The 9,794-nt window shown below is 31.8% G+C and overlaps 1 protein-coding gene across 3 annotated transcripts in view; it reads right to left on the bottom strand.

Annotated features, from left to right (window-relative positions):
* LOC107439118 (glucose dehydrogenase [FAD, quinone]) overlaps positions 1-9,794 on the bottom strand; it is a 67,509-nt gene that overhangs the window by 31,003 nt on the left and 26,712 nt on the right. The window lies entirely within an intron of this gene.

The following is a 9,794-nucleotide window of genomic DNA, read 5'->3' as shown; positions in this document are numbered from 1 at the left end:
AATTTTTTTTTCTTGATTTGTTATACCTTTATCTTTTCTATTAAATTTAATTATTTTAATTAGCTTCCATGCTTTTGAAAACTATTTTATTGAATGCGGATTGCAACTAATTAGAATCTCAATTTTTTTTTAAATGATGCACAGTTTAAAAATGCTTTATTCTATATTCATTGAGTTTTTGATGTAATCAAAATAGAATTATAAAGTAAATTTGTAATTAAATAGTAAATTTGTTAAAATTACTGCAAATCTTAAAAATGCTTTATTTCATGTATGTGAAATTTTATTGTTCGATTTCAAACAATATGACATGTTATAGACACCCAAAACATTTCTGTACAAACGGGCCCTACATGCTAATAAGACGGCCCTGATTAAAAATTTCACATGGATAAAAATTACACCATTTTTAAAAGCTTGAAACGTGACCTTTTAAATTGGGAAAACAATTTTGCTAAACGAATTGCTGAAAGAAATATTGTTTGCAAATAGTTAGTATAGAAGCATTTGTTTCAATTTCCCCTCTTCCGTATTTACACAGGTTTCACTGTATTTGAAATAAACATCATGAAAATATGAACAAATCAAGGAGAAATTTAAATCTGTTAGCATTACGTTAATCGATTTTCGCAATATGGACGAAAAATCATGCTTACGTTTCATGAAACGTGAGTATAAGATTATTTTCGCAGCTGAAATAGAAATTTATTTGAAGCTTCAATCAATACCGCCCTACATAAACACTGTTTATAACATCTGAGATTTCCTTTTCTTCTAAATAAACTTGAATAAATTATTTACCACACGAATAAAAAAAAATTGTTGAAGCTTTGGGATTACAAAAATACAATTTAGTTAGTAAATCACACTGTTTAACAAGCTGTTGATATCTGACATAATGCTTAGTTGTTTACCTTTTCTAATATAGTTTGTTATGCTGATATCAGATCTCAAAACCGTTTTGCTCTATCACGTCAGGTTTTTAAGATATAGATAAAAATTAATTTTCATGGAATATCATCATGAAATATTTTATTATCGTAACATATACAAATTTTTACATTATTTTGTGTTTCGCCACATATCTGAAGCTTCACTGACAGGGGAAAAAGTCCTACCACGAAGAAAAAAATATTGTGGAGTAAATAAATTTCGACAATGCGTTTATCTGAGTAACATATTTAATTGATTAAAGTTTCATGTGGACAGGTTAATGCAATTAAGAGAAAAACCATTTCGAATGTGAAATACTGGTACATAATAACTGGTAAAACCACCAGAATTTTGAATGCAAACGGGCATGCATTGTGTTATACAGACGCCGTATGTCATTTTGTGGGATGAAGTTCCATGCCTATCGCACTTGGTCAGTTAATACGGGGATAGTTAATGCTGGTTGGAAAGACGCTGAAGTTGTCGTCCAATGAAGTCCCATACGTGCTCGATCAGTGAAATCTCTCGTCTAGTAATAACTAGTTAATTACAGGCTAATCAGATCTAGCAATTACTGGTTAATTACAGGCTAATACAACGTATCAATATTCTGTAGAGCATGTTTGGTTACAACAGCAGTATGAGCGCAAGGGTTATCCTTTTGGAAAATACCCCCCCCCCTTAAATGCTGCTCATGAATTGTAACAAAACAGGTCTAATCACAAGGTTGACGTGCAAATTTGCTGTCAAGGTGGGTGGAATAACGACGAGAGTGCTCCTGCTGTCATAGGATATTGGTCCCCAGACCATAACTCCAAGTGTAGGTCCAGTTTGTCTAGGTCGGAGACAGGTCGGAAGCAGACGCTCACCTGGCCTCCTTCTAACCAAAATATACGGCTATCACTGGTACCAAGGCAGAACCGACTTTCATCAGAAAACACAATAGATCTCTACTACGTCCTCCAGTGAGCTTTAACTCGACACCACTCATATCGTAAAAGGCAGTGGTTTGGAGTGAGTGGAATGCATGCTTAGAGCTTCTCAATCGGAGCTGTACTTGAAACAGCCAATTTGTAACAGTTCGTTATGTCAGTTAGTTGTCTGATGCAGACGCAGTACGGTGTGCCACAAACATACGCCGCGCATCGTGGTCTTCCAATCTGAGTAGTGCCGCTTAGTCGCCCAGAACACCGGGGCTTCTTTAAGCAGGACCTTCCCTTGACCACTGCTGAAAACAATCAAGCAAAATGAATACATTTCTCTCCAGTCCTTCTGCAATATCGCGGAAAGAAAACCCACCTTTTCTAGCCCTATAACACGACCACGTTCAAAGTCAGTGAACTGATAAGCCATTGATAATGGCTTCTGCGTCTTCTTAAAGGCATTCTTGACTAACAACTACTTACTGTGTCAAAATTTCACGAAAAATAACGCTTATGAACTGCAAAACACGTATTTAAAGCAATCCTGATTTGCATGTTCACATTAGCACTGCTAGAGCGCCAAGCATGAAATTTGAATAGACATCATCTTTTAGTTGTGTAAACAACCTACCGACCAAATTTAGCTTATCGAGCTCAACAGTGTTATTTTCCTTCAGTGTATTTAAGCGAATTCAAAAAGTTTTATCTTAATCATCAATCTAATTTTTCCAAAAATGATTCAACGAAAAAAGTAAATTTCACGTAATATATATTTTTTTTTTATGATATAATTCTGTAGTTGACAAAAAAATTTTGAATCGTAGGGTTACAAATTTTTGCATAATTTTATGTTTTGCAGCCACATCTCTGAATCTATTTAAGCAAATCAAAAAAGTTTTTTATTTACATCAATCATAAAATAAATTTTTCCAAAAATAATTTTTAAGCAATATTTATCTTTTTCAATTTCCTAATTCAATAGCTGACTAAGCATTTTTAAATTTTAAGGTTACAACTTTTTGCAGCATTTTGTGTTTCGCCATATATCTGAAACTATTTAAACGAATCAAAAAAGTTTTATACACTCTATAACAAAAAAATCGAAGCACCAAGAAGGAGTTGTCCGATTGAAACGAAAATTGCTGGATCGGAAGACAATGTACAGAATAGCAAAATGATTAAAATTTCAGAACAATTGAATAATTTATTGCAGAGTTACAGTAACAAGTTCAATAAGGTGTTGACCCGCCTCTAGCCTGTATACAAGCCGCCGCACGGCGTGGCATAGACCTATAAGGCTCCCGGATGGTCTCTTGCGGTATATCCTGCCGAATTCGATCCAATTGTTGAACGAGGTCATCAACGTTCCGTGCCTGATGCAATCGCCTTCCCATTATATCCCAGACATGCTCGATGGGAGAGAGATCTGGTGATCTGGCAGGCCAAGGAAGAGTTTGACAAGCTTGCAGACAGTTCATAGCAACACGTGCCGTATGTGGTCTGGCATTGTTCTGCTGAAAAACCAGCCCAGGGCGCTGCAAAAGAAACGGTAGCAAAACAGGTCTTAGGATGTCGTCGACGTACCGCTGTGCAGTAAGCGTACCTCTAATGACGATCAAAGGGGTCCGACTGTCAAAGGAAATGGCACCGCAGACCATAATGCCTTGTTGAGGGCCGGTGTGGCGTGCATATATGGCAGTACTTTACTTTCGTTACTTGTACCGCCGGTACAAGTAAAAAGTACGTACTTTTACTTGTACTTCGTTACTTTTTAAACTTAGTACTTTTACTTGTACTTTCGTTACTTTTTTATGGAAAAAGTACAAGTATTTGTAACGGAAATGTCGAATGAAATCGTTACTTTTTTCTAAAACTCGGTAAGCTTTCTAAAAAAAAATTTAAATAATGCTTATGTTTTTTTCATTTATAAAATAAATGTGCAATATATATGCATTCACAGCTAACTTCGTTTAAATACCTTGACCTTTTAAAATTGTTATTCCTGAAAGGGAAAAGACGGCTCTTTTGAACTGCGAAAGGTTTCGCGATGTGAAATCGCAGGACGATTTATTGTTTGCTGCAGGTCTGGTACTTTGCATCAAATTTAATTGGTTTGAATAAAAAGCTAGGGAGGAGGCTACAAAAAAAATTGGACAGAATTGTCCAAGCTGAGTACCCTGCTATAACTAATAACGTAACAGAAAAAAACCCAGGGATTTTAAATTATCTAAAGCTGAAAACATCATGCCAATCACCAGCGACAGAGGAATTTATGGCATACATGAGCTCAAATGTCGAAACGGAAAGTATATCAATTTTGAATCGATATCCAATCGTAAAAGAATTATATGTGAAATATAATATTGCAGTACCTTCTAGTGCTCCCGTGGAGCGCTTATTCAGCGTGGCTAAGCACGTTCTGAGAAATTCTCGCAGCAGACTCAGTGACACAACTCTCGAAATGCAATTATTTTGCAAAATGAATAAAAATATTAATTAGCAAGTTATTTTCATTCATTTTCGAGATTTACGCATTTATTTGATAAATTTTAAATAAAAAATGTTGGATTTCGTTATTACGTTTTTCAATTTTCTTTTTGAACTCACTAATAATACATTTTTGTCTTAATACATTTTTTACTAAATACATTTTTACTTAGTACATTTTTTACTAAAATTATGTTTATGCCCGACCTTGTCAAACAACGCCCAGTCAAATCTCTAAGAACTTCAGAACTATTTGTGCTATTGAAAACTATTATAATTACTATTTTAACTCTCGAAAACTCGAAGGTATTAATTTAGCCGCTGATACTAAAATTCGTTTACAAATTTTAATTATTCCGTTAGGCAGAAATGTTCGGAAAATGATTTTCTCGCATGACTTCAGCATTAGCCATTGTTACAAATAAAACTGTAGACTGTTCTGTTTCAACTTATACTGCACATTCAATTATTTTTTTACTAGCTCAAAGATCACAAAGCTATCTGAAACCCCGTGTTTGCTTTGTTTATGTTTGTGCTTTTAAAACGCGTTTCTATAGAGTAAAACAATTTTAAATCAATGGTAATTTAAATAGATAAAAATAACAAACTAAAAATTAAAATCAATAGATAAAATTTCTTTTTCGTGCAAATCCGTAAAAAGTTTGATATTAAAATTATATTTGATTTTAAAATTATACTATACGATTATATTATAAAATTATATTATAATATTCCGAATTTAAAAATGAATTAATGTCCATAACTTTCAAAATTAAAAATAATTAAATAAATAACAACAATTTTGCAAAAACATTAAAGAACATAAGAATATTATTCAATAAAATTTTAGGTTACTTTGAATTTTCGATTTCCTAGAAATGTACTTTTAAATCGTTACTTTTTTTGTTTAGTACTTGTACTTTTTACTCGCTACTTTTTAAACTATGGGCTTCTTACTTTTCACTCGTTACTTTTTTTAAAAATACTTGTACTTTTACTCGTTACTTTTTAAAAGTAACGTTGGCATATATGGTGGCGTGCAATAGTGAAGGCAGGATCCCCCCTCTGCCCTGTAAGTCTCCAAACACGTCTTCGATGATCGTCAGGCCACAGTTGGAAGCGGGATTCGTCGCTAAAGACTATACGTCCCCAGTCGGCATCATTCCAGCCTGTTCAAAACATTCATACATACGAAATTTCAAAGCAATCGGATGATTGCTGCTTGGTGCGTCGATTTTTTTGTTATAGAGTGTACTTACGTCAATCGTCAAACTAATTTTTCCCAAAATAATTCAACTCAAAAAGTAATCTTTAAGCAATATTTATCTTTTTTTATTACATAATTCAATAGCTGATGAAACATTTTCGATTTGCAAAATTACAAATTTTTGCATCATTTTATGTCTCGCCTCATCTCTGGAACAATTTAAGCGAATCAAAAAAGTCTTATATCTATATCAATAAAACTAATTTTTCCAAAGACAATTCAACGTGAAAAGTAATTTTCAATAAATTTTTTAAATTTTTTATTGTATGACTTAACAGCTGTTTAGTGTACACAATTTTTACATTTTGAATTAAGGAAATTTACATGACAAAATCCAGAATTCGGGTGGAAAAGAGTTCACGAGAAATAAAAATTCAAATGTATGACTTTTTTCTAAAAGTCATAACTATTCTGCCAATTGCCCTCAATTTTTTAATTCATAATTTAAGATTTCACAATTTCAAATGAATCAAAAAATAAAATAATGAAAATAGTAAATAATCTTTAAAAAAAAAAGTCTATTTTGCCAGAACGTTCCTCTGGATAAACGAGTTTCACAAACGCAACATTTAGATTCGCTTAAAAACTTCCTTAGTATGACGAAATGGAAATTAAATACACATTCAGGAGTAAAGACTACTACTCACCTGCCTAAGCTTTAAGTATAATATTTTCCAGCTTACGGCTTTACATTTTGGGTATTCGAATCTGTCTATTTGAAGAAAATATATTTTCGATCCCTAATTTGCAACTTAAAAAGAAAAGACGTAGTGAAACTGTTAAAAATAAAATTTTTAAAAAATTATTGTTTTGTTCGATAATTTATCTTTTCAAGATTATTGTTGTACAAAAATGTTGAATTGATTTTCGTAAAAAATATGACAGCATAATTCGCGATCGCAACGCTCGAGTACGCCGTCTAGCGGGAGCCTGTAAATATCGGACATTAATTTATCACGTTTTCATTTAGTTCCATCAAAGTCATTGACTGAATCAGACGCCATTTCTTAGCAGCAAATAGGAAACAAAATTTCCCTAAGGAAAAGGCCGAAGAACTTGAAAAAAATCTCCAGAATATTAGTAAATCTTTCAGGAACAAAACACGCCAAACATTTGAAGAAAAATTCTTCAATAATTTTTAATTTCTATTATCAACAAACTTGCAACTGATGACTTCCGATTTCGGATACTGTTACAGATGTGTGTATTAAGGTAAAATGCATTTCTTCTGTCTTCAATTCATTACGAATTAAAGTGAAGTCAACATTGCTTTCGTCATTCCAGTGAATAAATATGAATTCCGAACATACAGAATTGTAATAGTTATAGAATAGTATATATTTCTGTATCCATATAATTCGGAAAACAACAATAAAAAATTATCCAAGTTATTTGAAATAGTGCCATTTCTGCTGATTCTTAATTAATTTAAATCGTTTTCTTGGTAAGTTTTTTTTAATTTTGAAAGAATAAGTTCAACTAGAATTCAACTATTCTGTTTTTAGATACATATTCAAATTCATATCAATTATAAAATTTTGCTGTGTAGTATGTTATCTAAAAGTAATGAAGGTATAAACTATTTCAAACAAGGAACTTATCATTTTGGAATTCTCCGGGAATCATAAATCAGGTAAGTGCAATGATTTTTACAATAAAAAATTTGCTTGTAAATATTTTTTTTTCATTTGATGATGGTTCTCTACACTACAGAATGGGTTTTTACGTCTGATTAAGAACTATAAGAATAATAAAAAAAGAAACAATATGAAAGTTTTTATTTCAATGTAAAGAATTCTTAAAATCGTTTTTTTATCCTAAGAATTCTTTATTTTCCGTTTTTTAGTTTATAATTTTTTGATAAAAATTGTTCTCAAAATACTTTTTTTGAAAAATTAAATGGTATAACATTATGTGTTTATGTATACTTCTTGTATATTCCAATGTTTGAAGTAATATGATTCAGAAAAGTATGGAATAAAAATTCGGTACTAACGTATTAACGCCACCGCCGCTACAGATTTGGCGGTTTTTAAGAGCCGCTAATCTACACTTAAAATTTTTGCGACAATTCATAAAATAAAACACTTTATTTAAAATCAAAATAGTTAATCGGATTTCGGTGGAAAATGAGCCGATATAGAGTTTAGCATAAATTCAAAACAATCATATCGCCATATGAACTCTGATGAATAAGATTCCAAATGAAATAACATTTCCAAAACGTACGTTTACCAAGATAAAGTTTTATGTTGTGGGAATTGGTACATTTTCGTTTTTTCGGTAAAATATTTCCCTCCTGAAAAAATAAAATTGCATCTTGTTTTGTTTTTGGCAAATCCCAAAGACGAATATTCGTAGCACTAAAAATGGCGACAAAAAAGAATTGTCTTTTTTTTTTTGTTTTTGTTTCGTCAGCATTCTTTATTTTACGTTTCTTATTTTCTAAATAATGATTTTTATTGAAACTTGAAATTTTTTGATAAAAATTGTTGTCAAAAAACGTTGTTTACAAAATTAAATTTCATAAAATTATGAGGCTTATGTATACTTTTTGTTCATTTTAATTTTTGAACTAATATGATTCTTAAAACTATAGAATGTAAAGTTTAAATGGGCCTTTCATGTTATATCATTAAATTTAGTAATACTATTTCTCGGGCATTAGGTTTTAACTCTTATAAGAATATACATATTTTTTTCTGTTAATGTACAAATATTTTTCCGATGTGTTTTGGATGTTCCTTCTCTAATAAAATGAGATACCATTTCGTTTTCGGTTGTACAAGAAAGAAGATCAAGCATTTTTCTTTTTTAAATTTAATAAGCCACATTAAAGAAGGAACGTTGCAATGCTACACGCTACATTAACGACGTCTCCAGAGTAACTGAATGACGGTTCATATAGAAATCGCAGGTAAGCGTCTCATACAACAACGCCCCCTATAGTTCGTTGCGATCGCGAATAGGGAGATTTCGCAAATTTGAGTTAGCTTCCGTACGGTCCCGTAAGTAAAATTTCAAGTAATTGCGCATGCGCACTTCTAGTGCACAAACGTCAGTTCTGATGAAATGCGCATGCGCTCGTGACTTACGTAAGCGAAAATAGGAGATTTTGCAAAAATCCTTAAGATAAAAACACTTAACGTAGTAGAATATAACTTTAACTTCTGTCACAAAATCAAAACAAACATTCACAATAAATGTAGACTATTTCTTTAAAGCTATGGCGTACAATTCAAGATGCTTTGCTCTACGAAAACTGCGGGTCTGTGAGCAGAAGAATTTGGTAGATTATAGATTTTGATTTGAATGTTTGCGTGCTATTATTATTCAAGTTTTAAAAAATTTATTGAACTTCTATTGATTATTTAACTTCTTTTAACTAAATTGTATAATTAAAATAAATATAACTTATAATTCTAAAATAGCGAAAATATATCTAGTTTCTTTCGGAACTAGTGTTCCGTGCTTCTAATAAATCTACCCGATTTATCAAAGTTATTAAAATTACTTAAAATTCTAAAATAAATATCTGCGTTCTACTTTATCTTCAACAACCATTTTATTATAAATCTTTAGAACAACAATCTTTTTACGTTGCCACTCAAAATTATTAATATACACTCTATAATATTACGTTAATGATAATATTACATTTTTCTATACACCTTAAACTAATAACGTCATCAATAATCGCTACATCTTTTTATAGGCTTATCTAAGGCTCCTATACTATCCTATCCTATACTATACATATTCAGGGGCTCTAGGCTTACCTAACAACTAGTGCAATTAGGCAACCATCATGTTAAACAAAAACCAAACAAATTATTTTTTTATTGAATGAACCAATGGTTGTAAGATCACACGATTCATTTCTAAATTTCATTAATACACTTCTTCTAATTCGCATTCCATGTCCATGTTTTTAGTTCGAAGTTAGGCTTAAACAGAAAACAACATTTAACTGCTATAAACAGCGTGCTTGTAGCTTTGTCTTTGTAACGTAAATCACGCCAACGTAACGTAAAAATAAGTAGCATCTAAAATAAATGCGAGCATGCGCAGTTGCTTCAAATGTTACGTACGGGAGCGTACGGAAGGTAAAAGGGCGAAATCTCCCTATTATATCGAGCGCAGCAAGCGTCGCTGTGACCTGTATGAACAAGTGAACTTATGCT

The sequence above is a fragment of the Parasteatoda tepidariorum genome, chromosome 1 (assembly GCF_982258835.1).
Source record: "Parasteatoda tepidariorum strain Cologne lab strain chromosome 1, Ptep-v5.0, whole genome shotgun sequence".
Classification (NCBI taxonomy): domain Eukaryota; kingdom Metazoa; phylum Arthropoda; class Arachnida; order Araneae; family Theridiidae; genus Parasteatoda; species Parasteatoda tepidariorum.
Note: the sequence above shows the minus strand (reverse complement) of the source record. Positions and strands in the feature narration are given on the sequence as shown.